Genomic DNA, 24613 nt, shown 5'->3' with positions numbered 1-24613 from the left:
AGCCTGCAGCCAGGCCCGGCCGGGCCCGTCTCCATGGGAACAGCACATCCTTCCCGTTGCCGAGGAGACAGCAGCTTTCTGAGGCTGCTGAACATTGTGCCCAAAGCATTTCAGCATCTCTGAGATCATAAGGAACTTTACACAGGCGTAATCACCCTGTACTCCATTTAAACACGTCCATCATTCTCTTATTTTTCAGAACCCGTTTTAAGCATTTTTATCTAATATGTCCGATAATTCCTAATATCTGGGTTTGATATCAACATTTAAAATGACATTGTCAACCTAACACCTCTGCATGCCTGTAAATCTTTTCCTCTATTGTTCTGTGACTCTTCAGCTCTCACTGACCTAACCTTCTTCTCCGTGGGTTTCCGTGGTGTGGACCTGGACTTAGAAAACACTGTTGGGCAAAGCCAGCGTCCATCTCTGCTCTGACTCCTCGCGCTCTCTCTAAAGAGCAGCCGTGTTTGTGAAACCGAGGGCTCTGTGCGCTGGAGGCCCCACATGGCGCAAGGTGAAGGACGCGCACCCGGTGACCCTCCTGACCTGGCGAGTGCGGGACAGGCTCAGGTAGGAGCAGGTTTATCTGCAAGTGAACAACTGCCTGGGACCGTGTCTCACACAGAGCTCTGGCCGCGGCTGCCTCTGAGGACCGAGAGCGGAGGAGACGGCTCGTTTGGCAACGTGGCGCAGGAGCCTCCCTGGCCGCCGGCTGGGAGAGGGAGGAGAACAGCCCCGTATGTCGGGGTGACAACAGCCTGCGAGTAAGAGAACGGGGACTGGGGAGGGAAGTTCACGGTGCAGATCAATGGGAGCAAAAGCGCCCTTGGGGAGGATGCAGGGACCCACTTCCAGTGCTGCACACAAACACACACAGGCTGGGAAACGTGAAGTCAGATAAGTTATTCCAAGCACACATTTACATTTTTGTACTCAGAAACTCCCGGAGACGTCTGAAGAAAACGCTTACCCAGACGCTGAGGCCAGAGGGCCTCTGACAACAACCGCACCTTACTTGTCCACAAGGGCACGGCTTCCCTGCTGTGCCCCGGCTCATTCTAGGAGAGGATCCAAGTACCATCATATTCCTCCCGTTTTCGTACCGTCCTTACAGTTACCCTCAGCCACCGTCAAAGTTCTGTGTTATACCCATGATGTGAGCCAGGGCCGCTCCTCAACAGCACAGCCAGTAATCCCTCACTCAGCAGATTCCTCACACCATTTAACTTACAAGCTATAAAGATGCTGGAAACTCATGCAATCCTGATTAAAGAATGCAAGTGATCTAGGATCTGTGTCTTGACTTCCGCTCTTCCACGTTTTAATTACCCTCACTGTAAAACTATGCCTCACTTCATGTTGCAGTTTCCCATTTGTTTTCCACCCTACCCAGACCTCCCGGGTCTGTGTAGCCACATGAACTAACGGCAGCAGCAGCAATAATTCCTAAATTAACACAGAGCAAGAGGCAACGATCATCTGTGCTATGCATATCAGACTAGAAATCTGTGTCTTCATACGAAATGGCCTTGTGAACGATCTTTCCCGTTTAGATTCTTTAAAATTAAAGCAAAATCCCCGTCAGCCTCTCCTGAATGAACAAAATACACATCCTTGTGGTTGCTCACTATGCGACAGTGTTAACTACAGCTTTAAACTTTGTACATGTCTCTTCTGAACACCTTTTCATATTCCATCAGCCTTCTCGAAGTACAGATACTTTAAACGGAACCAGTTACAGTAATATGCAGTAACATCCCCAGAGGGCATCGCTCTAGGACCTTGGGTTTTCCTTTACTACTGCAATCCCAAAGCTCATTGACAACTACTCTTTCTATACAAATTAATCTGTGTTTGTTTCTCAATACATGATCCTTGTGTATTACACCACCAAAAATAAGGGTGTGTTAAAAGGAACCTACCATATAAATCAGCTTATAAACAGTTGAAATTGGTCAATACGTAACGTTCCCCGTTACTCATCACTGCACTAATTGTCTCTGCCCACCCGCTTCCTCCTCCCCCGGGACGGGGATGGCGGTGGCCCCAGTGCCAGCTCCCTGCCCAGCAGGTGGGTCGCCGGTCACGGGGCCGGGGCTGCTCCAGAGCCCGTCCCGGCCGCCCCCGCTGCCGGGCGCTGCAGCTCCTCGGTGACCGTACACGAGCAGCTTTCCCCACAGGGAGCTTCGAGCCCAGAAGAGCACCCAGGTCTGTGATATCTAAGAAATCCCACCATTGCCACTGGTTTTATATGGAAAGACAAATAATACAGAAGCGGTAGTAAAATAATTGAAAGCTACGAGAAAGTGCAAATCGTGGTGTCACTAGGTGCTACATACATATAACACTGCAAGTAAATGTTTGGCTTAACTATCTCTACTTCATCTGACTTGGATCTAAAAAACCCCAATAACTTACTAGGAAGACCAAAGCTGATGCCAGAGCCGCGCTGCCTCTGAACGATGCGTCCACAGCCAAAATCAAGAAATACAACATCACTCAGCCCATTCCTGGGCACCCAAACGCCTCTGCTCTCCAAGGGAAGATAATATTATTTACCTTCAGTGTGCAGAGCAAAGGTGAAGGGACGGGCGTCTTCTCCCGGCCAGCGGGACTGTGCTTATCACCGCGAACCCCCGGCCTCCTCGCGCCACGTCTGCGCGACGGGAGCCACGTCGTGCACGTCTCAGCACTGATCTGTCCTGGTGAGGTGCTGTGTGTGAGCAGACACGGCCTGACCGCGGCAGCGATGGCCCCTCATCCCCATGGGTCTGTGTGAGCAGACACGGCCTGACCGCGGCAGCGATGGCCCCTCGTCCCCATGGGTCTGTGTGAGCAGACACGGCCTGACCGCGGCAGCGATGGCCCCTCGTCCCCACGGGTCTGTGTGAGCACACGGCCTGACCGCGGCAGCGATGGCCCCTCGTCCCCACGGGTCTGTGTGAGCACACGGCCTGACCGCGGCAGCGATGGCCCCTCGTCCCCATGGGTCTGTGTGTGCACACGGCCTGACCGCGGCAGCGATGGCCCCTCGTCCCCATGGGTCTGTGTGAGCACACGGCCTGACCGCGGCAGCGATGGCCCCTCGTCCCCATGGGTCTGTGTGTGCACACGGCCTGACCGCGGCAGCGATGGCCCCTCGTCCCCATGGGTCTGTGTGTGCACACGGCCTGACCGCGGCAGCGATGGCCCCTCGTCCCCATGGGTCTGTGTGAGCACACGGCCTGACCGCGGCAGCGATGGCCCCTCGTCCCCATGGGTCTGTGTGTGCACACGGCCTGACCGCGGCAGCGATGGCCCCTCGTCCCCATGGGTCTGTGTGAGCACACGGCCTGACCGCGGCAGCGATGGCCCCTCGTCCCCATGGGTCTGTGTGTCCACACAGCCTGACCACGGCAGCGATGGCCCCTCGTCCCCATGGGTCTGTGTGAGCACACGGCCTGACCGCGGCAGCGATGGCCCCTCGTCCCCATGGGTCTGTGTGTGCACACGGCCTGACCGCGGCAGCGATGGCCCCTCGTCCCCATGGGTCTGTGTGAGCACACGGCCTGACCGCGGCAGCGATGGCCCCTCGTCCCCATGGGTCTGTGTGAGCACACGGCCTGACCGCGGCAGCGATGGCCCCTCGTCCCCATGGGTCTGTGTGTGCACACGGCCTGACCGCGGCAGCGATGGCCCCTCGTCCCCATGGGTCTGTGTGAGCAGACACGGCCTGACCGCGGCAGCGATGGCCCCTCGTCCCCATGGGTCTGTGTGAGCACACGGCCTGACCGCGGCAGCGATGGCCCCTCGCCCACGAGCGGGAGTGGGCCCGGCGCAGCCCGCGTGCTCTGTGCCTGGCGCGGAGCAACAGGCCTTGCATGCACGTCTTAAAAATATGAACAATCGCCATGAAAATACATATGCACAGAAAATACTGAATAGTGAGCATTAAAAAACTCTGAATTTCAGTACTTGTGTTGAAGAAACTCAGAGCAATATGGGGGGGCTCTTCATTTAAGAGCACTTCATTGGAAACTCTAAACCCATAATCTAAAACAATAACAATGTAATTAAAAGGACTCTCCTTTAGATGAGAGAGTAACAATGTAATAAATAAGGGGCAATAAACAGTACAAGTGATACTGACAATTTTTACATTGTGGTCTCTACATTAAGTTCTCTAATAGAATGTTATAGCAATTGATTCAAAACTCCACGATGATACAAAGTCAAAAACAAGACACAAATACTGTAAAGTAATATTTCTGTAACAAAAAATGTCCTCCTATGAATAATATATGTTTGATGCATTCCCAAGAGAATTTACAAAATCGTTGACAATAAGCATTCTGTTAAGTGCTGACGAAGAGGTCAGAGGGGATGCTCATCGTTTATGTTGGTGATAAATAACAAGGTGCTTATTACTACAACCATTCTGCACAAGAGCGCTAAAGTCAGAGGATTTACAGTTATTAGCTGGATCCTGCCATTCAGCAGCTCTACGAGAAATAACTCGTGCATTCCCTGGACTGCTGCTGTTAACTTCAGAACCCTCGAAACACTGAGGAAGAAAGAGGGGAAGCGAACGCTGTGTCAGATACTCAGTAGTGAACTGGGTGGCAGGACCGGTAATACACCAGTAAGTCCGGCAGTCTAACAGTATTGCTGCCGTAGTGCTCAGGAAATATTAATTAACACTAATAAAATGGGTTTATGGAAAACATATGAAAATATACCAGCTTAGTTTGACAAGATATTTCCATAAGGCTATTAATAAAAAACTGTTCTTTGTTCATATAGCCCTCCATAAAGCACTGACCCCGTCAGCGTGTTCGTTTGACCGAGGGGGGACCTGAGGCTCTAGCCCAGCACAACACCCGGTGACACGACAGGCGGTGACACGGCACATGGTGACACCGAACGCCCGGTGACGTGACACTCGGTGACACTGGACACCCGGTGACACGACAGGCGGTGACACGGCACATGGTGACACCGAACGCCCGGTGACGTGACACTCGGTGACACTGGACACCCGGTGACACGACAGGCGGTGACACGGCACATGGTGACACCGAACGCCCGGTGACGTGACACTCGGTGACACTGGACACCCGGTGACACGACACGCGGTGACTCCGGATGCCCGGCAGACGTCACCTCGGCACAGGTAGGTGTGTGAGATATCGCTGAGCTGACCGCCCTGGGCAGTCAATGGAGAGAAACAGGCACCGTCAGGACAGTTCAGGTGATTACAGCAGGATCTAATCAGCTGTTTGTACTACAGAGCGGTGAGTCAAACCCTCTGCTCACTGCAAAAGGAACTAGAACAACTAGCTCAGTTCTAGACACCTACAGTCAAACAAACATCTCCTTTATGCACTTGAAATCAATGTGGCAGAACTTATACCAAGAAACCACAGAATAGTATATCAAAAGTGCTTTGAATAGCGTAACTGTCTTCACCAGTACTGAGATGCACGGTTGCAAAGTCACCGTGTTTATAAACTGCTACTCTTCAGTCAGGTGCTGTAATTAACACACTGCCAAGCGAACTCCAGAGCAATGGTTGTGCCCAGAGCAGCAGCTGACGAGCGCTGCCCAAGTGTCCCCAGGCCTGGCTGTCCTCATGTCCCGGTAATTGCTTCACCAGTCTGAGCAACAGAAACCCTGCGACAGCAGAACACCGTGCAGGTCAGGAACCCGCCTTAACCTCATCTACAGGGCCCACAGGTCGCTACAGCAAAACCGTGCGGGGAGAATCAAAGCACCGCAAGAAGCAGCAAGAAGCAGCGGGACAGAGTGAGAACTTAAATCAGCTTTATCGATACATTCCGGTTTTCTAAATGAGAAGCAAGAAAGGTGAAGAAAATTCACAACAACATTCACTTGTAAATAGCTGTGTTTGTAAGCATTTGAAATAAACTAGTCCAGAGTAATGTGGTGCAAGCAGGAAAAGAATGAAGGCAAGATTGCCACACGTGTCCGATCTCCACAATTGCCAGTTATGGTACCGTGACATTAAAGAAAGTAAGGACATCCAAAAGCCAGGTTCTCAGGCCGCGTCGGGTTCTCCCCACCAGCCATCACATGCAGCTCCATTCCTGAAGCCAAAACGTTCCCCCAAACAAACTGAAACTCCTCCCCACCATCTCCTCTTCCTGCTTTTTTCCCCCAAGAGGAGCAAGAGCAGCTGGCAGGGAAAAGAGGGCAAGCTGTCCTGGATGAGGAGAGCTCTCCATATTCACAGCTCTTTTCCCCAACACTTCTTGCATTCTCCGCACAGCTGCTGGTTTTCGTTTCCTAATTCACATTTCATCTCAAAACAGCCCCTACGGCACCTCTAAACGAGCCCAGCTCCAGCGCTCTGGTCATTCACCAGAGTCCCTGCCCTTCCTGAGTCATCTGTTCTCTTCCTCGCTCCCAGGGCACCGTTCCCCAGCCCCGCGCTGCTCCGCTGCCTCCTGACTTCAACACGCGCTCCATGTCTTTACCGTACTGATGCACACAGGTATTAGCTCCCGGCTGTGCCAAGAGGCAGCGGCGCACAGAACAACCCTGAGCAGCGCCAGCAGTGCAGGGGAGTCCAGACGGGACGTGCAGATCGGCCTCCACAGAGCAGGGGAAGCAGCGCAAAGCAAAGCCAAGAACAGCCATCTGTGGCCATGCCATCCGAACAGCCGGTAACCGGGCAGAGCAGCATCAAGTGCAGACAGATCCTTCCTAAAGTATCGGAGAATCTCCCACTCTCTACACCTGGATTGAGCAGCGGATTTCAGAGGGTTCATTTTAATTTCCTAAATGGTGCTTCTGTTTGGTACTCGCTAGGTTTGTTTTTCAAATTAGAAGTGGAGGACTCTGCCATGAACACCACTCACCACACAGCGGCACAACTGCTGTTGAGCTGCAGATCCAGCCAGGGGACGCTCCCGCCCGTGTCGCGCAGCCCTGCTGGCGGGACCACCGGGACAGCCGCTTCTGCTGCTCTCCGAGGCGCCGTCGTCCTTGCACAGCGCGAGAGCAAACCCGCGAACCCGCGAACCCACGAACCCGCGAACCCGCAAACCCGCAAACCCGCGAACCCGCGAACCCGCGCTCGCGCCCGCTCACGGGCAGCGCGCCCCACGCCAGGTGAACGCCGCCGCGGCGCTGCCAGAAATGCAACTGGGCTTGGGAAGCTTTGCTGCCGTTTGGTGAAAACTGACTTTCAACAAAAGTTCCCCTGCCTTCGCTTTTATTGCCATCCGAAGCACACGCTATAAATAGAAACAAAGCATTTTTATATTCAGTTTTATATCAGTGCAAAAGACTCACATAGGTATGGGAAGCCTGTAGAGTTCAGAGTCAAAGTCAAAGTCAAAGATGGCGAATGGGGTTTCAGATAAACTGTTTAACCTCTGTGTTTTTTTTTCCTTTAAAGTTGCTCAACAACAAGGACTGACATCTGCAGTGAAAGAAACCATTATCATTCCCTTTGCTCAGACCGCTAACGAAGATTCTGGAAGAAATCACATTTGTGACACCATCAGACCTCAGACCATGGCCCACTCAGCCAACACTTAGTGCCAGGTGCTCAAAGACAGACTATCACAAAAATAAATACATCTTGTTTGGTTTATTGGTTGTTTTGGTTTGTTTGGGTTTGGTATTGATGGGTTTGGTTTGGTTTAGTCTTTTTTCTTTACAACTATATCAGGTTTTCTAGTAAACACACTCCTATACATGAAAACTTTTTTACTGTAAGGGTAGAGCACGATAACCACAGCACGTTACTGTGAGAAACAGGACACGCTTGTTCCCCCGGTACGATCGCCCCGTTTCCAGCTTCCCCGGCTCACTGCCCCCTGAGCCCGGACCACGTGCCTGCTGGCCGGCGATGGACCCAAAGCCGCGTTTGAGCCACCTGCACCGCAGACAGCCCTGCGAGTACAACACACTACAGCCTGGTCTGGTGTGAGCTTCAAACAAACAATCCAACCACACACACACGCCAACAGCCCTTTCTGTTCATTTTAAGGCTATTGCCTGATCCTTTCATCACATGTCCATATGTTCTATAAATCTAAGTGCCCATGCTCTGTAAACAGCTGCTGCCGTTCCCCGTGGTGGCCGATGCTCTCCAGCACGGTGACCGATGCTCTCCGGCACCGTCACCTTTGTCCATCACTTCTCCACGGAATCCTCGCGTACCTCCTGTGGGACAGATCTCTGCGCCTCTCGCAGCCCTCAGCACCTTTTCTAGACCTGTTCTAGTTCTGCGGTCGCTGCATCCGAAGGGACACAGAACGGCACTCGCGCTGCGGGACATTGCAACAACAACTCCCGTTTCGTTAATTCTTTTCCTGTAATATCTAACACTGACTTTTCCATTGTAATTGCCACTATTAAGCTCATGTTTGCAGAGGTGCTAAGATTCCCCTCCTGAGCCAAAAGAGATAATTTTGACAGCAACGTGGCTACACTGGTAGGATTATTTCTCTACACATTTTACATATTAATTCACAAACCTTAAATTTATTCTGCCATATTATCACCCAGTTTTGAAGCATCCTTCCCCAATCTTAACAGACAGGTTTAGGTTCTGCTACAATGAATAACATCACATTATTCCTGGAGGAGTCCAGCAGAGGGCTGCAAAGATAATCGGGGGTCTGGAGCACCTTTCTGATGAGGAAAGAGTGAGAGAAACGGGTCTGTTCAGCCTGGAGAAGATGAGCGGGGACCTTATTGATGCTGATCAACATCTCAGGGTGGGTGTCAGAGGATGGACCAGACTCTGTTCATGGTGCCCAACGCCAGGGTGAGGGGCGACCGGCACAGACTGAAACACAGGAGGCTCCATGTGAACATGAGGAGGCACCTCTGCTGGGAGGTGCCAGAGCCTGGCCCAGGCTGCCCAGAGCGGGTGTGGAGTCTCCTTCTCTGAGGCATTCAAACCGCCTGGACCCACCTGTGTGATCTGCTCTGTGACCCTGTGTGATCTGCTCTGTGACCCTGTGTGACCTGCTCTGGTGACCCTGCGTGATCTGCTCTGTGACCCTGTGTGACCTGCTCTGTGATCTGCTCTGGTGACCCTGTGTGATCTGCTCGGTGACCCTGTGCGATCTGCTCTGTGACCCTGCGCGATCTGCTCTGTGACCCTGCGTGATCTGCTCTGTGACCCTGCGTGATCTGCCCTGTGACCCTGTGCGATCTGCTCTGTGACCCTGCGTGATCTGCTCTGGTGACCCTGCGCGATCTGCTCTGGTGACCCTGTGTGATCTGCTCGGTGACCCTGTGTGATCTGCTCGGTGACCCTGTGCGATCTGCTCTGGTGACCCTGTGCGATCTGCCCTGTGACCCTGCGTGATCTGCTCTGTGACCCTGCGTGATCTGCTCTAGTGACCCTGTGTGATCTGCTCTGTGACCCTGTGTGATCTGCTCTGTGACCCTGCGTGATCTGCTCTAGTGACCCTGTGTGATCTGCCCTGTGACCCTGTGTGATCTGCTCTGGTGACCCCGTGTGACCTGCTCTGTGACCCTGTGTGATCTGCTCTGTGACCCTGCGTGACCTGCCCTGTGACCTCGTGTGATCTGCTCTGGTGACCCCGTGTGATCTGCTCTGGTGACCCTGTGTGATCTGCTCTGGTGACCCCGTGTGATCTGCTCTGGTGACCCCGTGCGATGTGCTCTGGTGACCCTGTGCGATGTGCTCTGGTGACCCTGTGTGATCTGCTCTGGTGACCCTGCGTGATCTGCTCTGTGACCCTGTGTGATCTGCTCTGGTGACCCTGCGTGATCTGCTCTGTGACCCTGTGTGATCTGCTCTGGTGACCCCGTGTGATCTGCTCTGCTGACCCTGCGTGATCTGCCCTGTGACCCTGTGTGATCTGCCCTGTGACCTCGTGTGATCTGCTCTGCTGACCCTGCGTGAGCAGGTGGGCTGGGGATCTACAGAGCTCCTGCAGCCCCAGCCAGCCTGTGGTTCTGTATTATCAGCTAATTCTTTTTCTTCATCACCTGCCTCTTTAGAAATTACCCACCGTACGCTGAACACCAACGGGTAACCAAAAGGGCACTCCTTCCATTACAGAAACTGAACATCTGTCCACCCCGTTTACAGCTCCGAGGCCCAGAGATTCCACTAGTTCAGTTAGTCCTCTCCAAAGCTATGCCTGTAGTTTCTTAACGGATTGTCAATTAATTAAAGTGTATTTTGGTCTTTGTCCTCATTACCCTCGACTAGCAGGTCTGTGTCTGTGTGGTTTTGAGCACTTCCCCATTTACTTATTGTCCCTTTTGCACTGCAAACGTCCTTGCCTGCATGCGCTTCCTGCAGAGAGGTGTCCTCCCACCTTCCACAAACCCTGACACCTGCTCATGAAGTTCACAGCGCGACGTGCAAAGGAACAGCCCAGGCACCAGCATGTGCTGGGGCCACTCAGCCGGGAGCAGCTGGTCAGAAAGGACACGAGGGTCCTGGGGACAGCGGGCTGAACAGGAGCCATGGGTCCCTTTGCTGCAAAGGAGACGCGCGGAACGCTGGGCTGCGCCAGGCAGCGCGGCGCCAGCCGGTGAGACAGGAGGCCCCTCTGCTCGGTACCCAGCACCGGCGCGGCTGCGGCACCGCGTCCAGCGCTGCGCCCGTCCGGCACGGCAAACATGGACGTTCCGGTCAGTGCCACGAAGGGCCTGGTGCATCCCTGCGGTGAGGAAGGGCTGAGGGAGCTGGGGCTCTTTGGCCCGGAGGAGACAAGGCTCAGAGGGGATCGTACTGATCCGTATAAACACCTGAAGGCAGAGTGCCAAGCAGACGGAGCCAGGCGGTGCCCAGGGACGGGCCCGGGCAGCGGGCACACACTGGCACACACTGGCACACGGGAGGCTCCCGGGAACGTCAGACACGGTTTTCCCGTCAGGGTGACCGAGCTCCAGAGCAGCCGTGGCGCCTCCCACCGCGAGGCGCTGCGGGGCGGTCGGACACGGCGCTGGGCAGGCAGCTCCGCTCGAGCCGGGCAGCGGAACCAGGCGAGCCCCAGAGCACCTTCCAGCCTCAGCCACTCCGGGACGCCCTGACTTCCTGCCTTTCCTTACTGCTTAGGAGGAATCGTCCCTATGGACTATATACTCCCCTTGTTAGCTTTTACATTCCTCTGACACCTTGCTGAGAGCATTTTCAAAACACTTAAGTACAATATGCTGACAGGCCCACTCTTGTTCGCATGACCCACCAAAGAATCCTAATCCTGATGAAATGGGGGCACAACTGGTACCAGAATAGGAACACAGCAGCCGCGGCTGGTCCGCGCACAGCCCTGGGCCCCGGGAGGGCCGGTGCTGGCGTTCTTGGCAGCACCACTGGCTCACTGCCCTCCAAAGACAGATCTGGACTACCAAGCACAAAAATGGCACCAGAATTAGGTACAAACCATGTACAGATACCCCTGGGCTAGACATTTACACTCAGACAAGAACATCCAGAGCTGTAACGTCAAATATTGGGAGAACAGTTCGAAACTTTGTAAGGAACCAAGTCCACAGGACCAAACCCAGGCTGCACCACCAGGATCCTCCCGTGAGGGGCGCTTATTGCCAGCGTTAATCGCGTGGGATTTGAAAGACCATTCTAGAGAGAAGATTTATTTCTGATTCTATTTATCTCTAATTACAAATAAGCACTATGAAATACCAATAATGTCCCACATTTGCTGGCACAAGTTAAACAGTAAATGCAGTTAAAAGTGAAGGTTCCTTTGCAGGGAGGGTTAGTGGCCAGTCAGACGAGACTCTCCCGTGTCACTCGGCACAATACACACTCACCTCGAATGAAGCAGAGTGCGGGACAGGACTAAGATGGACCCATCCACAGTGCGTGTTTAAAGGCAAAGAACGATCTAAGAGCAAAGAATGCAAAACATCCCCTAAAGCAGAACATCATGTCTCGAAAAGTGGAAAATCTGAAAAGAAAGTAGGGACCACAGTGGGAGAACAACCCAAACTGAACTAATTACCTGTGCCACACTGTGGCAACGAGCCGAAGGAGCCCTTGGATTTGTGAGGAGGAGGAGGCAAGGACAGATCGTTTTCTCTATATACTTCAGTCACCAGAGAAGCCCATGTTGGAACACGAATATAGTGCCAAGTACAATCCAGAAGTCTGAAATATGTCCTGGAGCAGGTTTTGTCAGAGAAAAATGACTGGGTTTAATATGCAAAAACCATGAGTTTATAAATTCTGAATGTTAGGCCTTGCGATTTCACCAGAATAAGACCAATTCCTCTCACACCCTCAAAAGAACATTTCCAAATCAAAGGCCACGTGCTTATCAACAGTTCATACAATTTCCCACTTCAGGGCAATAGCTGTGCCTATACATTTGAAAATACAGGACTGGCAAATCGTATTTTGTTCTCTGCAGTTTAGGATCTTGAAAGGACCTGGACTGTCTCTAAACAGATTATTTAAAAATTCATTCATGGGCATAGAATGTGCCAGATTTCAGGGTGACCAGTAGAACCCCAGCACTGACCAGAGCCTGCAGCCGGCACCCCGGGCTCCTCGGCACCCCGGGTTCCCCGGCAGCCGGCACCCCGGGTTCCCCAGCAGCCGGCACCCCGGGTTCCCCAGCAGCCGGCACCCCGGGCTCCTCAGCAGCCGGCACCCCGGGCTCCTCGGCACCCCGGGCTCCTCAGCAGCCGGCACCCCGGGTTCCCCGGCAGCCGGCACCCCGGGTTCCCCGGCAGCCGGCACCCCAGGCTCCTCAGCAGCCGGCACCCCGGGCTCCTCAGCAGCCGGCACCCCGGGTTCCCCAGCAGCCGGCACCCCGGGCTCCTGCAGCCGGCACCCCGGGCTCCTCTGCAGCCGGCACCCCGGGTTCCCCAGCAGCCGGCACCCCGGGCTCCTCAGCAGCCGGCACCCCGGGTTCCCCAGCAGCCGGCACCCCGGGCTCCTGCAGCCGGCACCCTGGGTTCCCCAGCAGCCGGCACCCCGGGCTCCTGCAGCCGGCACCCTGGGTTCCCCAGCAGCCGGGGCTGCCCCGAGAGGGACAGGGACACCCCAGGGAAACGCGGCTGTCGCTGCCACGGGACAACAGGCGAACACAGGCACCCCATGATCATGAGAACACAAACCAGTAAAGGCCATTGGACTATCAAAGGCTATAAAGGAAGAGACAGGAGTTTGTTGCTCAAACACTGGAACTAATTAATAGATTTTAAAGAAATGGAAGGAAGATCAAAACAGCTCAAAATTTCCTGGGACCCCTGTCCAGCGTTAGGGTGCCAGTGCTGTCCATATATCCAGGTACAAGGACGACCATATCCCTGTGACTTTCATGTTTACTCAGTGAACACCAGAAACATTTGACAAGGGCATCTCAGGCTGTGGATTCACGGAAATCAGACGCACATCACTTGAGGAGCCCCGAGCAACATTTCCTGGACAAGAGCTGCTGGCCACTGTCCACACCGTGACCGCGGCAGAGAACACGGCAATGGCTCTGTGAGCTGGGATGAAGCCCATACGGGTTGTGCTCATTCGCTTGCTTCTGTGCACTAGGACACTGCTGTGTAAATGAAAAACCTAGATAACTCCCACGGCATCACACCGGAACTCTTGATCCTTGACATTTTAGATTAAGAATCACCACATTCCTCCAGGTGGTTGAAGTGAACACCTCGCCTTCCATCAGGAACCTAAAGGGGTCTGATACATCAGCTCCTCTGATTCCGGCGAGGGCTGTGGACTTTCTGCAGGAATATACGTTACCAGGTACATTCTGCCTTAATTTAACATCAATGGGTTCTTAACAAGTTTGTCAGCACAGAGAACACGGCGTGTGACAGTCACAGGAACAGCAAGAAATGGAGTGGGTATCAAACTGAAAAGGAAAGGAACCTTCCAGATGTCACCTAGAAAGGCCCTTTTGCCACATCTGCTGCCTGGCGTTCAGCGGTTGTCTTGAACCCACCACCACCCATAAACACAAACTAAAACACAGCAAACGCGTCTCCTGCTCAGGAGGTTACTGTTCTCACTGGGTCTGCGCCCAGCCCGTCTCACCAAGCACCCGCAGCCACCCCCTTTGTCTGCGCTCTCCCAGCAGCTCCATCCACACCTCAGTTTCCTGTCACCGGGAACCCGAGTGAGAACAACTACCAGACTGTCTAAGAGACACCCGGACTCAGCAACAGCTGCGAACTGGACACAGGCACCCACGGCCTCTGGGAAAGCGTCCAGGCGAACGGTCCGACAATGGTCCTACAGCCCCCGGACTGGGGATCCCAGAGAACACACAGCTGAGCACAAAAGGCAGAGCAGGGACAGAAATGGAACCAGAGTCAGTCGCAGAACACCGGAACAACTCCTTCCAACGGGGAGGACATCGGAACGGCAGGCCCAAGAACGTGGCGAATTTTCTAACACTGTTTGCTCCGAACTGCTGACTCCATCATTGGATCACCGCAAAACTCACAAGGTATGGGGAAGAACAAAAAAAAGATTCAGCATGTGCCTCATTTCCCGTTCTCTGTCCACACGTCCATCACCACCCCGTTTCCCTGAAAACAAGACCTACCCTGAACACAAGCCCTAGCATGATTTTTCAGGATTTTTGAGGAAGTTCGAGATATAAGCCCTACTCCAAAAACAAGCCCTAGTTACAGTTCATTTAAAAAGTCAATTTAAATAGCATACAGGCAGCTATACATGTAAAAAAGTAAATATCGTTTGGAGCAAAACTTAACACAAGAGGCTGTCCTGCTCTCAGGGAACAGCGTGGCCAGGGCAGGACGCCTCGGTCCGACCCGCCCGGAGCGGCTCCGAGCTCCCGGCTCCCAGCTCCCAGCTCGCGGCTCCCAGCTCGCGGCTCCCGGCTCCCAGCTCACGGCTCCCAGCTCCCGGCTCCCAGCTCACGGCTCCCAGCTCCCGGCTCCCGGCTCCCAGCTCCCAGCTCCCAGCTCCCAGCTCACGGCTCCCGGCTCCCAGCTCACGGCTCCCAGCTCCCAGCTCACGGCTCCCAGCTCACGGCTCACGGCTCCCAGCTCACGGCTCCCAGCTCCCGGCTCACAGCTCACAGCTCACGGCTCCCAGCTCATGGCTCCCAGCTCACAGCTCACGGCTCCCAGCTCATGGCTCCCAGCTCGCAGCTCCCAGCTCCCAGCTCACGGCTCCCAGCTCACGGCTCCCAGCTCCCAGCTCACGGCTCCCAGCTCGCGGCTCCCAGCTCATGGCTCCCAGCTCCCAGCTCACGGCTCCCAGCTCGCGGCTCCCAGCTCGCGGCTCCCAGCTCACGGCTCCCAGCTCGCGGCTCCCAGCTCATGGCTCCCAGCTCCCAGCTCACGGCTCACAGCTCGCGGCTCCCAGCTCATGGCTCCCAGCTCGCGGCTCCCAGCTCGCGGCTCCCAGCTCCCAGCTCACGGCTCCCAGCTCCCAGCTCACGGCTCCCAGCTCGCGGCTCCCAGCTCACGGCTCCCAGCTCACGGCTCCCAGCTCGCGGCTCCCAGCTCGCGGCTCCCAGCTCACGGCTCCCAGCTCGCGGCTCCCAGCTCACGGCTCCCAGCTCACGGCTCCCAGCTCGCGGCTCCCAGCTCACGGCTCCCAGCTCACGGCTCCCAGCTCGCGGCTCCCAGCTCGCGGCTCGCGGCTCCCAGCTCGCGGCTCGCGGCTCCCAGCTCGCGTGCGGGACGACTGTCGATGGTGCTGGGACTGACCAGCCCCAGCGGCACCGCCCGGCGGCCCGCGCCCGCACCACAGCACCGCGCACGGCGGCCGTGAGACGGCCGAGCCAAAGGCAGAAACAACCCTAACGTGTCTGCAAACTTAAAAGAGTTATAACCTAGCCTATTTATTTCCAATGCAAAACAGAACGCATTGTTCTACCAGAGAGTTTACAGCGCCAGTTCAGTGATCTGTGCAGGCGAAAAGGCAGCGATCCGCTTGTGGGAGAAGCAAAGTCCCTTAGAGGCACACTGTGTACTGACTGCAAAGAGAGGGACGCGGGCACATATCCCCAGGGGAGCAACAAGGAGAACGGAGCCAGCGGCAGACTCCAGCACCTCATCATGGACACGGTCACTGCGTATTCAACAGCAGCAACCACTGGAGAAGTCTACCAGCCGGGAAGAGCCAACCACGCTAATTTAACCCTGCGAATCAATAACCGTCTGACGAGAACTAATCTCATTCACTTGTAGCTAATGGAGTGATGAATTATCACAAGGAATACCTGCTACTACTCCTGCTCGCCACTCTGCCCGCTCCAGGCCCGCTCGCGCAGCTGTGTTCTCCAATGCTGCTGGCTCTGAGCCCGCCTGGCCCAGCAGACACCGCCACAGCAGCTGCCGAGGACCAGCTCAGGTCAGTATCAGCACGCAGGCAGTTCAGGACTTACTTCACAGAATAACACTTCTCATCGGTCCAAAGGCAACATTTTCCAGTCCCAGTACAAGCCACAGACACATTCTTCCCACCTAGAACAGGTCGCATTTCAAAGGGCTAAAACCTACCTGTACCGGCCTGGGCAGCTGGTGGACGCCCGAGTCACATGCGTGCGGACCAGGGGGAGCAGGACACGTATCCAACAGGATGGGGCAGGGGACCAGGTATTATGTCATGATGAATTAGCAGCAGATACTCTCGTGAGGCAGGAACAGCTCTAGGACAGCAGGCCAAGGACGCATTTGGATCCAGCTCTGAAAAGAGAAAGTACAGCCTGAGTGCGAAGGAAGCAATCCACAGTATAAATAAAACTTCCTAGAACAGCACCAGCCCACATAACACTTCGTAAGCAGCACAAATGCAAAGAGGGACTAGGCAAGATGGAACCGACGCAGGCTTGGGGACCTCTCTCCAGACAGCTGCACGCAGACGTGGCCGTGACACGCGACAGTGCTCCCGCCCATCCCAACAGACCGTTCGGCCTTCGCGCTGGAGCCAGCTCGGGAAAAGGAAGAAAACATGAAGAAAGTACATTTGCCTGTAACCCTTCGGCATGTTGGGGCGTGCTCTGATGAGAACTAGAGGGTGGCCAGCCTGGAAGTGACCCCTGTGATTTGCCTGGCCTAACCAAGAAGGAAGGGGGTTTTCTTACACATTCTCAACTATCCTTCTGCCATCAGACACCTCTGGCCACCCTTGGGACAGCAGGCCGGTTCAGGAACTTTCATCAAGTCAGCTGGCTTTCATTCTTAAACGATCAGATCCCTAAAGGATATCAGAATAGTGTTTCAGCAGGTGGTGTTAGCTGCCCCGGTAAGGTGGTGAGAATGTTGCAATGATCCCACAGATTTAGGGTCTAGTCAGGCAGCTTCAGTGTCTTCACATTCGTGATCATTCCCAGAGAAGACGAGCCAGGGCAAGAAGGAAAAGGGAGCTGCTCCTTGGGAGACGCGAGCAGCTGCACCCGTGTATACAGCACGGCAGCTCCTGACTGCTCTGCACTGCAGCTCCTGACTGCTCTGCACTGCAGCTCCTGACGGCTCTGCACTGCAGCTCCTGACAGCTCTCCACTGCAGCTCCTGACTGCTCTGCACTGCAGCTCCTGACTGCTCTGCACTGCAGCTCCTGACGGCTCTGCACTGCAGCTCCTGACAGCTCTCCACTGCAGCTCCTGACTGCTCTGCACTGCAGCTCCTGACTGCTCTCCAGCACAGCTCCTGACAGCTCTGCACTGCAGCTCCTGACAGCTCTGCACTGCAGCTCCTGACAGCTCTGCACTGCAGCTCCTGACTGCTCTCCACTGCAGCTCCTGACTGCTCTGCACTGCAGCTCCTGACTGCTCTGCACTGCAGCTCCTGACTGCTCTGCACTGCAGCTCCTGACTGCTCTGCACTGCAGCTCCTGACAGCTCTCCAGCGCAGCTCCTGACTGCTCTCCACTGCAGCTCCTGACAGCTCTCCAGCGCAGCTCCTGACTGCTCTCCAGTGCAGCTCCTGACTGCTCTCCACTGCAGCTCCTGACAGCTCTCCAGCGCAGCTCCTGACTGCTCTCCAGCGCAGCTCCTGACTGCTCTCCAGTTCAGCTCCTGACTGCTCTGCACTGCAGCTCCTGACTGCTCTCCACTGCAGCTCCTGACAGCTCTCCAGCGCAGCGCCTGACTGCTCTCCAGCGCAGCTCCTGACTGCTCTCCAGCGCAGCTCCTGACTGCTCTGCACTGCAGCTCCTGACTGCTCTCCACTGCAGCTCCTGACTGCTCTCCACTGCAGCTCCTGACTGCTCTGCACTGCAGCTCCTGACTGCTCTCCAGTGCAGCTCCTGACTGCTCTCCAGTGCAGCTCCTGACTGCTCTCCAGTGCAGCTCCTGACAGCTCTGCACTGCAGCTCCTGACTGCTCTCCAGTGCAGCTCCTGACTGCTCTCCAGTGCAGCTCCTGACTGCTCTCCAGCGCAGCTCCTGACTGCTCTCCAGCGCAGCTCCTGACTGCTCTCCAGCGCAGCTCCTGACAGCTCTCCACTGCAGCTCCTGACTGCTCTCCAGTGCAGCTCCTGACTGCTCTCCAGCGCAGCTCCTGACTGCTCTCCACTGCAGCTCCTGACTGCTCTCCAGCGCAGCTCCTGACTGCTCTCCACTGCAGCTCCTGACTGCTCTCCAGCGCAGCTCCTGACAGCTCTCCACTGCAGCTCCTGACTGCTCTCCAGTGCAGCTCCTGACTGCTCTCCAGCGCAGCTCCTGACTGCTCTCCAGCGCAGCGCCTGACTGCTCTGCACTGCAGCTCCTGACTGCTCTCCAGCGCAGCTCCTGACTGCTCTGCACTGCAGCTCCTGACTGCTCTCCAGCGCAGCTCCTGACTGCTCTGCACTGCAGCTCCTGACCGCTCTCCAGCGCAGCTCCTGACTGCTCTGCACTGCAGCTCCTGACTGCTCTCCACTGCAGCTCCTGACTGCTCTCCAGCGCAGCTCCTGACTGCTCTGCACTGCAGCTCCTGACTGCTCTGCACTGCAGCTCCTGACTGCTCTCCAGTGCAGCTCCTGACAGCTCTCCACTGCAGCTCCTGACAGCTCTGCACTGCAGCTCCTGACTGCTCTCCAGTGCAGCTCCTGACTGCTCTCCACTGCAGCTCCTGACTGCTCTCCACTGCAGCTCCTGACAGCTCTCCACTGCAGCTCCTGACTGCTCTCCACTGCAGCTCCTGACAGCTCTCCAGCGCAGCTCCTGACTGCTCTCCAGCGCAGCTCCTGACTGCTCTCCAGTTCAGCTCCTGACTGCTCTGCACTGCAGCTCCTGACTGCTCTCCACTGCAGCTCCTGACAGCTCTCCAGCGCAGCGCCTGACTGCTCTCCAGCGCAGCTCCTGACTGCTCTCCAGCGCAGCTCCTGACTGCTCTGCACTGCAGCTCCTGACTGCTCTCCACTGCAGCTCCTGACTGCTCTGCACTGCAGCTCCTGACTGCTCTGCACTGCAGCTCCTGACAGCTCTGCACTGCAGCTCCTGACTGCTCTCCAGCGCAGCTCCTGACTGCTCTGCACTGCAGCTCCTGACTGCTCTCCACTGCAGCTCCTGACTGCTCTCCAGTGCAGCTCCTGACTGCTCTCCAGTGCAGCTCCTGACAGCTCTCCACTGCAGCTCCTGACAGCTCTGCACTGCAGCTCCTGACTGCTCTCCAGTGCAGCTCCTGACTGCTCTCCAGTGCAGCTCCTGACTGCTCTCCAGCGCAGCTCCTGACTGCTCTCCAGCGCAGCTCCTGACTGCTCTCCAGCGCAGCTCCTGACAGCTCTCCACTGCAGCTCCTGACTGCTCTCCAGTGCAGCTCCTGACTGCTCTCCAGCGCAGCTCCTGACTGCTCTCCACTGCAGCTCCTGACTGCTCTCCAGCGCAGCTCCTGACTGCTCTCCACTGCAGCTCCTGACTGCTCTCCAGCGCAGCTCCTGACAGCTCTGCACTGCAGCTCCTGACTGCTCTCCAGCGCAGCTCCTGACAGCTCTCCACTGCAGCTCCTGACTGCTCTCCAGTGCAGCTCCTGACTGCTCTCCAGCGCAGCTCCTGACTGCTCTCCAGCGCAGCGCCTGACTGCTCTGCACTGCAGCTCCTGACTGCTCTCCAGCGCAGCTCCTGACTGCTCTGCACTGCAGCTCCTGACCGCTCTCCAGCGCAGCTCCTGACTGCTCTGCACTGCAGCTCCTGACTGCTCTCCACTGCAGGTCCTGACTGCTCTCCAGCGCAGCTCCTGACTGCTCTGCACTGCAGCTCCTGACTGCTCTGCACTGCAGCTCCTGACTGCTCTCCAGTGCAGCTCCTGACAGCTCTCCACTGCAGCTCCTGACAGCTCTGCACTGCAGCTCCTGACTGCTCTCCAGTGCAGCTCCTGACTGCTCTCCACTGCAGCTCCTGACAGCTCTCCACTGCAGCTCCTGACAGCTCTCCACTGCAGCTCCTGACTGCTCTGCACTGCAGCTCCTGACTGCTCTCCAGTGCAGCTCCTGACTGCTCTCCAGCGCAGCTCCTGACTGCTCTCCAGCGCAGCTCCTGACTGCTCTGCACTGCAGCTCCTGACTGCTCTCCAGCGCAGCTCCTGACTGCTCTGCACTGCAGCTCCTGACTGCTCTCCAGCGCAGCTCCTGACTGCTCTCCAGCGCAGCTCCTGACAGCTCTCCACTGCAGCTCCTGACTGCTCTCCAGCGCAGCTCCTGACAGCTCTCCAGCGCAGCTCCTGACTGCTCTCCAGCGCAGCTGACGAGGAGAAGCAGCATTACAGCAGAACAGATGTGAACACGCACAGCTCTCACAGGTGCCAGCTCACACCTGGGCAGGCAGTTAGAAGCAACTGCTCACAGAACGGACAGGCGAGAGGGAAACACGAGCACCATGGTGCCAGTCGAGGCAGTGCTGGTCAGCACCAGAGCAGACAACTCCATCAGAGGCAGGGACAAGGATCTCGGTCCAGCAGGGTCAAAATAAGGCAAGAACCAAGAGCAGGAAGATGATCATGGTGAATTGTGCTAAAACAGAGCTGAAGTCAAGGGAGACAGAGCCGGGAAAGCAGTGGCTGAGGCAGAACACGGCAACGGAGGCAGCGCAGGTTAGAAGGGCTGGGCCAGGAGAGCGCACGGGCGCAGACGGACATCCCTGCAGCACTGCGGAGGAGCCACCGAAGCTGGAAACAGGGACTCTCGCCCTGGCGCAGGGGCGAGGCCAGGCTGGGAGCTCCCTCCTCGCAGACAGAGGATTCTGCCAGGGAAGTGTCTGGTTTCTCATGGTGGTGACCCCACGGTGGCCAGTCGGCTGTTGATTGCTCCCGAGGCAGCACAGAGGAACCAGTTCTTTTCAGAAGCTGCAGGAATCCCCTGTGGGCAGCAGCATGAAACCGGACTGCAAGAAGGGCAGTGCTGACAGCGCCAGGCACGGACACTGCGCAAACACCCCTGATCGTGCTGGACGGGGAGGGGCTTTGCTTCCTCCCCAGCCTCCTATTGAATTCTACCTGTCTTTCCCAGCTCCAGCTTGCACGCAGGGTCTCTCCAGCGGCCCAGGAACAGGAGGGAGCAGCAATCTCCAGCAGCAAGCTCATGGTGCACAAGTGAGATGGTTTGCCCTGTGCAAAGTCAAGATCTTCTGGAAGGCCATACAGAACATCAGTCACCTACTGATATGGCTCAGTTTGTCCTGCAGGAGTATCCAGGACTACGTATCTCCCTCTGAAAACAGTGCTGGGGAGCGGCTTAGAGGCAGCAAAATGAATTCTGTCCCTCAAAAGGTGTGACCTCCCGAATGAGGGTTGGTTGTTCCCGGAGCACTGGAGACGGCCGTCAGTGCCAGGACAGCACCGGGTGCGGGTTGTCTCTAGGGACAGAGCGTTAAGAAGATGACCCTCCTCGACAGAGGACCACACCAGGGCAGGCTGGACACGTCCCGCTGCCTCCCCCAGGAACGCGGTGGCTGCTGCGGGAAAGCCTCCCGCGGGGCCGCAGTCGCATTCGGGAGCGGTAACGAGAGCGGGGCTTCCCCTCTCCGCTGGCCCCTCCCCGCCAGATGGGGCCCTGCGCGCGCCAAAGCCACCCCAGTCGGGACGGGAACGCGAGGGCACCGCTGGGGCGGCCGGGGCCGGGCGGGCGGCTGCCCGGGAGCACCGCGGACCCGCGGGAAGCGCGGAGCGAGCGGCGCGCCCGCCGCCGGGCTGCTGCACCGGGCCCGCGGGAGCCGCGGGAGGGGGCACCGCCGGGCGGCGCGGGGGCCGCCGCCCGCCCCCTGCCAGGCTGCCGGTCCGGAGCGCCCTGCTCGCAGCGCCGGTGCCGCTGGCGGGGGCAGTGCCCGGGCGGGGCGTCCCGCAGCCAGAGCTCCCGCAGGTGCCCGGGGCGCAGCCACGGCCGGTGCCGCGGCGGGGCCGAGCCGCGGCAGCGCGGGGCGGGCGGCGGACCCGTGCGAGGCTCACCGTCCCGTCCATGCTGCTCCCGCCGCTCTCCCGCTCGCACCGCGGCCGCCGGCCCGGCGCGCGGCGCGTGCGCACAGCGGCGCGGCGACCGTCCGCACAGCGCGGCCTGCGCGGGAGCGGCGGCGCGAGGCCGGACGGGCCGCCCGCGGCACCGGGGACGCGGTCCCGGCGCGAGAGCGGCCGCCGCCGCAGCCCGGCCCCGCTTCGCCGCTGCTCCGGCGGCGGGAGGGCGGTGCAGCCGCGGTCCCTGTGCCGCGGCCCAGCCCTGCGGGGGCGGTGCGGCGCGGGGCTCCTCCCGTGGACGGGCGGGGGCAGCCCCGACACCTTTCCAGCCCCTCGGGCCGGCGCAGCCCCGCCGTCCGTGGTCCGCTCCCTCCCGGCCGCCGGCGGCGTCCACGGCAGCCGCGGGAAAGCCGGACAGGCTGCGGGTCCGCCGCTACAGACCGTTCCCGGCGGCACGGCCCACCGCCCCTGCCACCACCGAGCCCTCCACCCGCCGGCACAGACCCGCACCGCCGGAGCCCCCGCACCGCCACAGCCCCTCACTCACCAGAGCCCCGCACCGCCGCACTCCCCGCCGCCAGAGCCCCTGTTACCGCCCCGGCTCCGCTGACCCGCGCGCACCGCGGCGCCGCCGCCCCCCGCCCGGTACCGGCAGGACGGGCCCGGCCGCGCTCCGTGCGGCGTGGGAGCGGGTCGGGCTCCGCCACAGAGCGCACGCCCAGGCCGCCGCGGGGCCGTAGCGACCGCCCGCGGACCCACCTGGAGCCGGGGCCGCCGCCGCAGCGGGGAGCGGGAGCGGGGCGGGTTCACCGAGACCCCGTGAGAATCCGCGGTGATGGGAACCCCGACAAACAGCGTGCGGGGAGTGAGCGGGGGGAGCTTTGGGGCACCTGGGATATTTCAAACTCGAAACCGGCCTGTACTCAGAGTTGTCATCCTGTATTTGCACACTTGTTTTGCACACCCTTCTCTTAAGGAGCTCGTAAGTCCCAGGAGGCTGAGGTTGGGTGGTGCGTTGTACTGTGCCATTGTAACGGGAAAGGAAAATGATTTCGTGAATATGCAGCGGGAGCTATGTACAAAGTACATTTTCAAAGAGTAATTTGAAGAAGTATCAAAGAGAGGCCAACATAAATTGAAGCAGCACTGCAAACAATGAGGGATTAAGAGGGGAGTTTTATAGGACAAGCACTGAAAGTGAATAATTTTGCGTGATGCTCTAAGGATCTGTGAGAAAGGGGTGGAAGGAAACAACTCAGTCTAAGAGGAGTATCGGAGGAGCAGAAGCCAAGCGATTCTGCCGACTCCAAGTGTTCAGAAACGCTGTAAATCTGAAAGCTGGAAAAAAGTCTTGTAAAGATTATTAGGTGGATCTGAGCAAGAATACTTTGCTTTTGCTGGGGCAATGTGCACCTCGTATCCTTCTCTGTGTCTGGTCATCCAGCCTGACCACCAGCAGCTCCATATCCGGCCTGTGGAAGCCCAGCCTGGGCCACCTGCACGCGATGGGCTCGTGCTCCCGGGCGCCCGCGGTGGCCGAGACCCGCGCTGGAGCGAGGAAACGCAGCGTCGGGTCAGCGGCGGCCGCGCTGGGACCGGGCAGACAACCGGACAGACAACCGGGCAGACAGACAACCGGGCAGACAGCCGGGCAGACAGACAACCGGGCAGAAAACCGGACAGACAGACAACCGGGCAGAAAACAAGGCAGACAGACAACCGGGCAGCTCGGGCCACCAAGGGAGGGGAAACCACCCGTGCGGGTTCCCCGGTGAGACGGGGTACACAGCCCCCACATGGCAGCCACAGCATTTATAGCCCAGTCTGGGACACTGATGGACACCATGAGCAGACGCAATATCTGAGTGCACAACATCTGTATTTATTTTATTTTATTTTTTTTAAGGATACCTTTAGCTGGGGACACAGTGGCAGGTCCTTCACAGGTGAGAAGATGGTGAGTCTACTTTAATCTGTTTCTTGAAGTTAAAAATGCAGCTGGGACAAGAGCTTCCTGTGGTTGTAACATACACAGTACATTTATTTCACTGGGATCAGCAGTCTGTTCCAACAGGGTAAGCTGCCTGTCTGGGACACCCAACGGAGCACGTTACCCAAACCAAGGAAGAAAAACCTCCAAGGAGATGGAGCCCAAAGAGAGCGAAGTGGACACAGAAGTACAGGCAGCAGAGCAGGACAGGCAAAGAGCAGCTGGGGCACAACAGGCAGCCGGCCGGGGCGTGCGCTTTCTCAGTCTGGCGAGGTCAAAGATGACAGTTGTG

General features: G+C 57.3%; 1 protein-coding gene across 1 annotated transcript in view; it reads right to left on the bottom strand.

Annotated features, from left to right (window-relative positions):
• Nucleotides 1-22425, bottom strand: part of SMARCD3 (SWI/SNF related BAF chromatin remodeling complex subunit D3) — a 98247-nt gene extending 75822 nt beyond the window's left edge. Inside the window, exons 1-2 of the mRNA XM_082043911.1 lie at nucleotides 22329-22425; nucleotides 16471-16656 (exon numbers count right to left, since the gene is read on the bottom strand). The gene's annotated coding sequence lies outside the window, so the exon portion shown is untranslated. The remainder of the gene's footprint in view (nucleotides 1-16470; nucleotides 16657-22328) is intronic.
• Between the last annotated feature and the right edge of the window lie 2188 nt (nucleotides 22426-24613).

This window comes from Streptopelia decaocto (assembly GCF_964273445.1).
Source record: "Streptopelia decaocto genome assembly, chromosome: 2".
Classification (NCBI taxonomy): domain Eukaryota; kingdom Metazoa; phylum Chordata; class Aves; order Columbiformes; family Columbidae; genus Streptopelia; species Streptopelia decaocto.
This window is presented reverse-complemented; position numbering and strand designations above follow the sequence as displayed.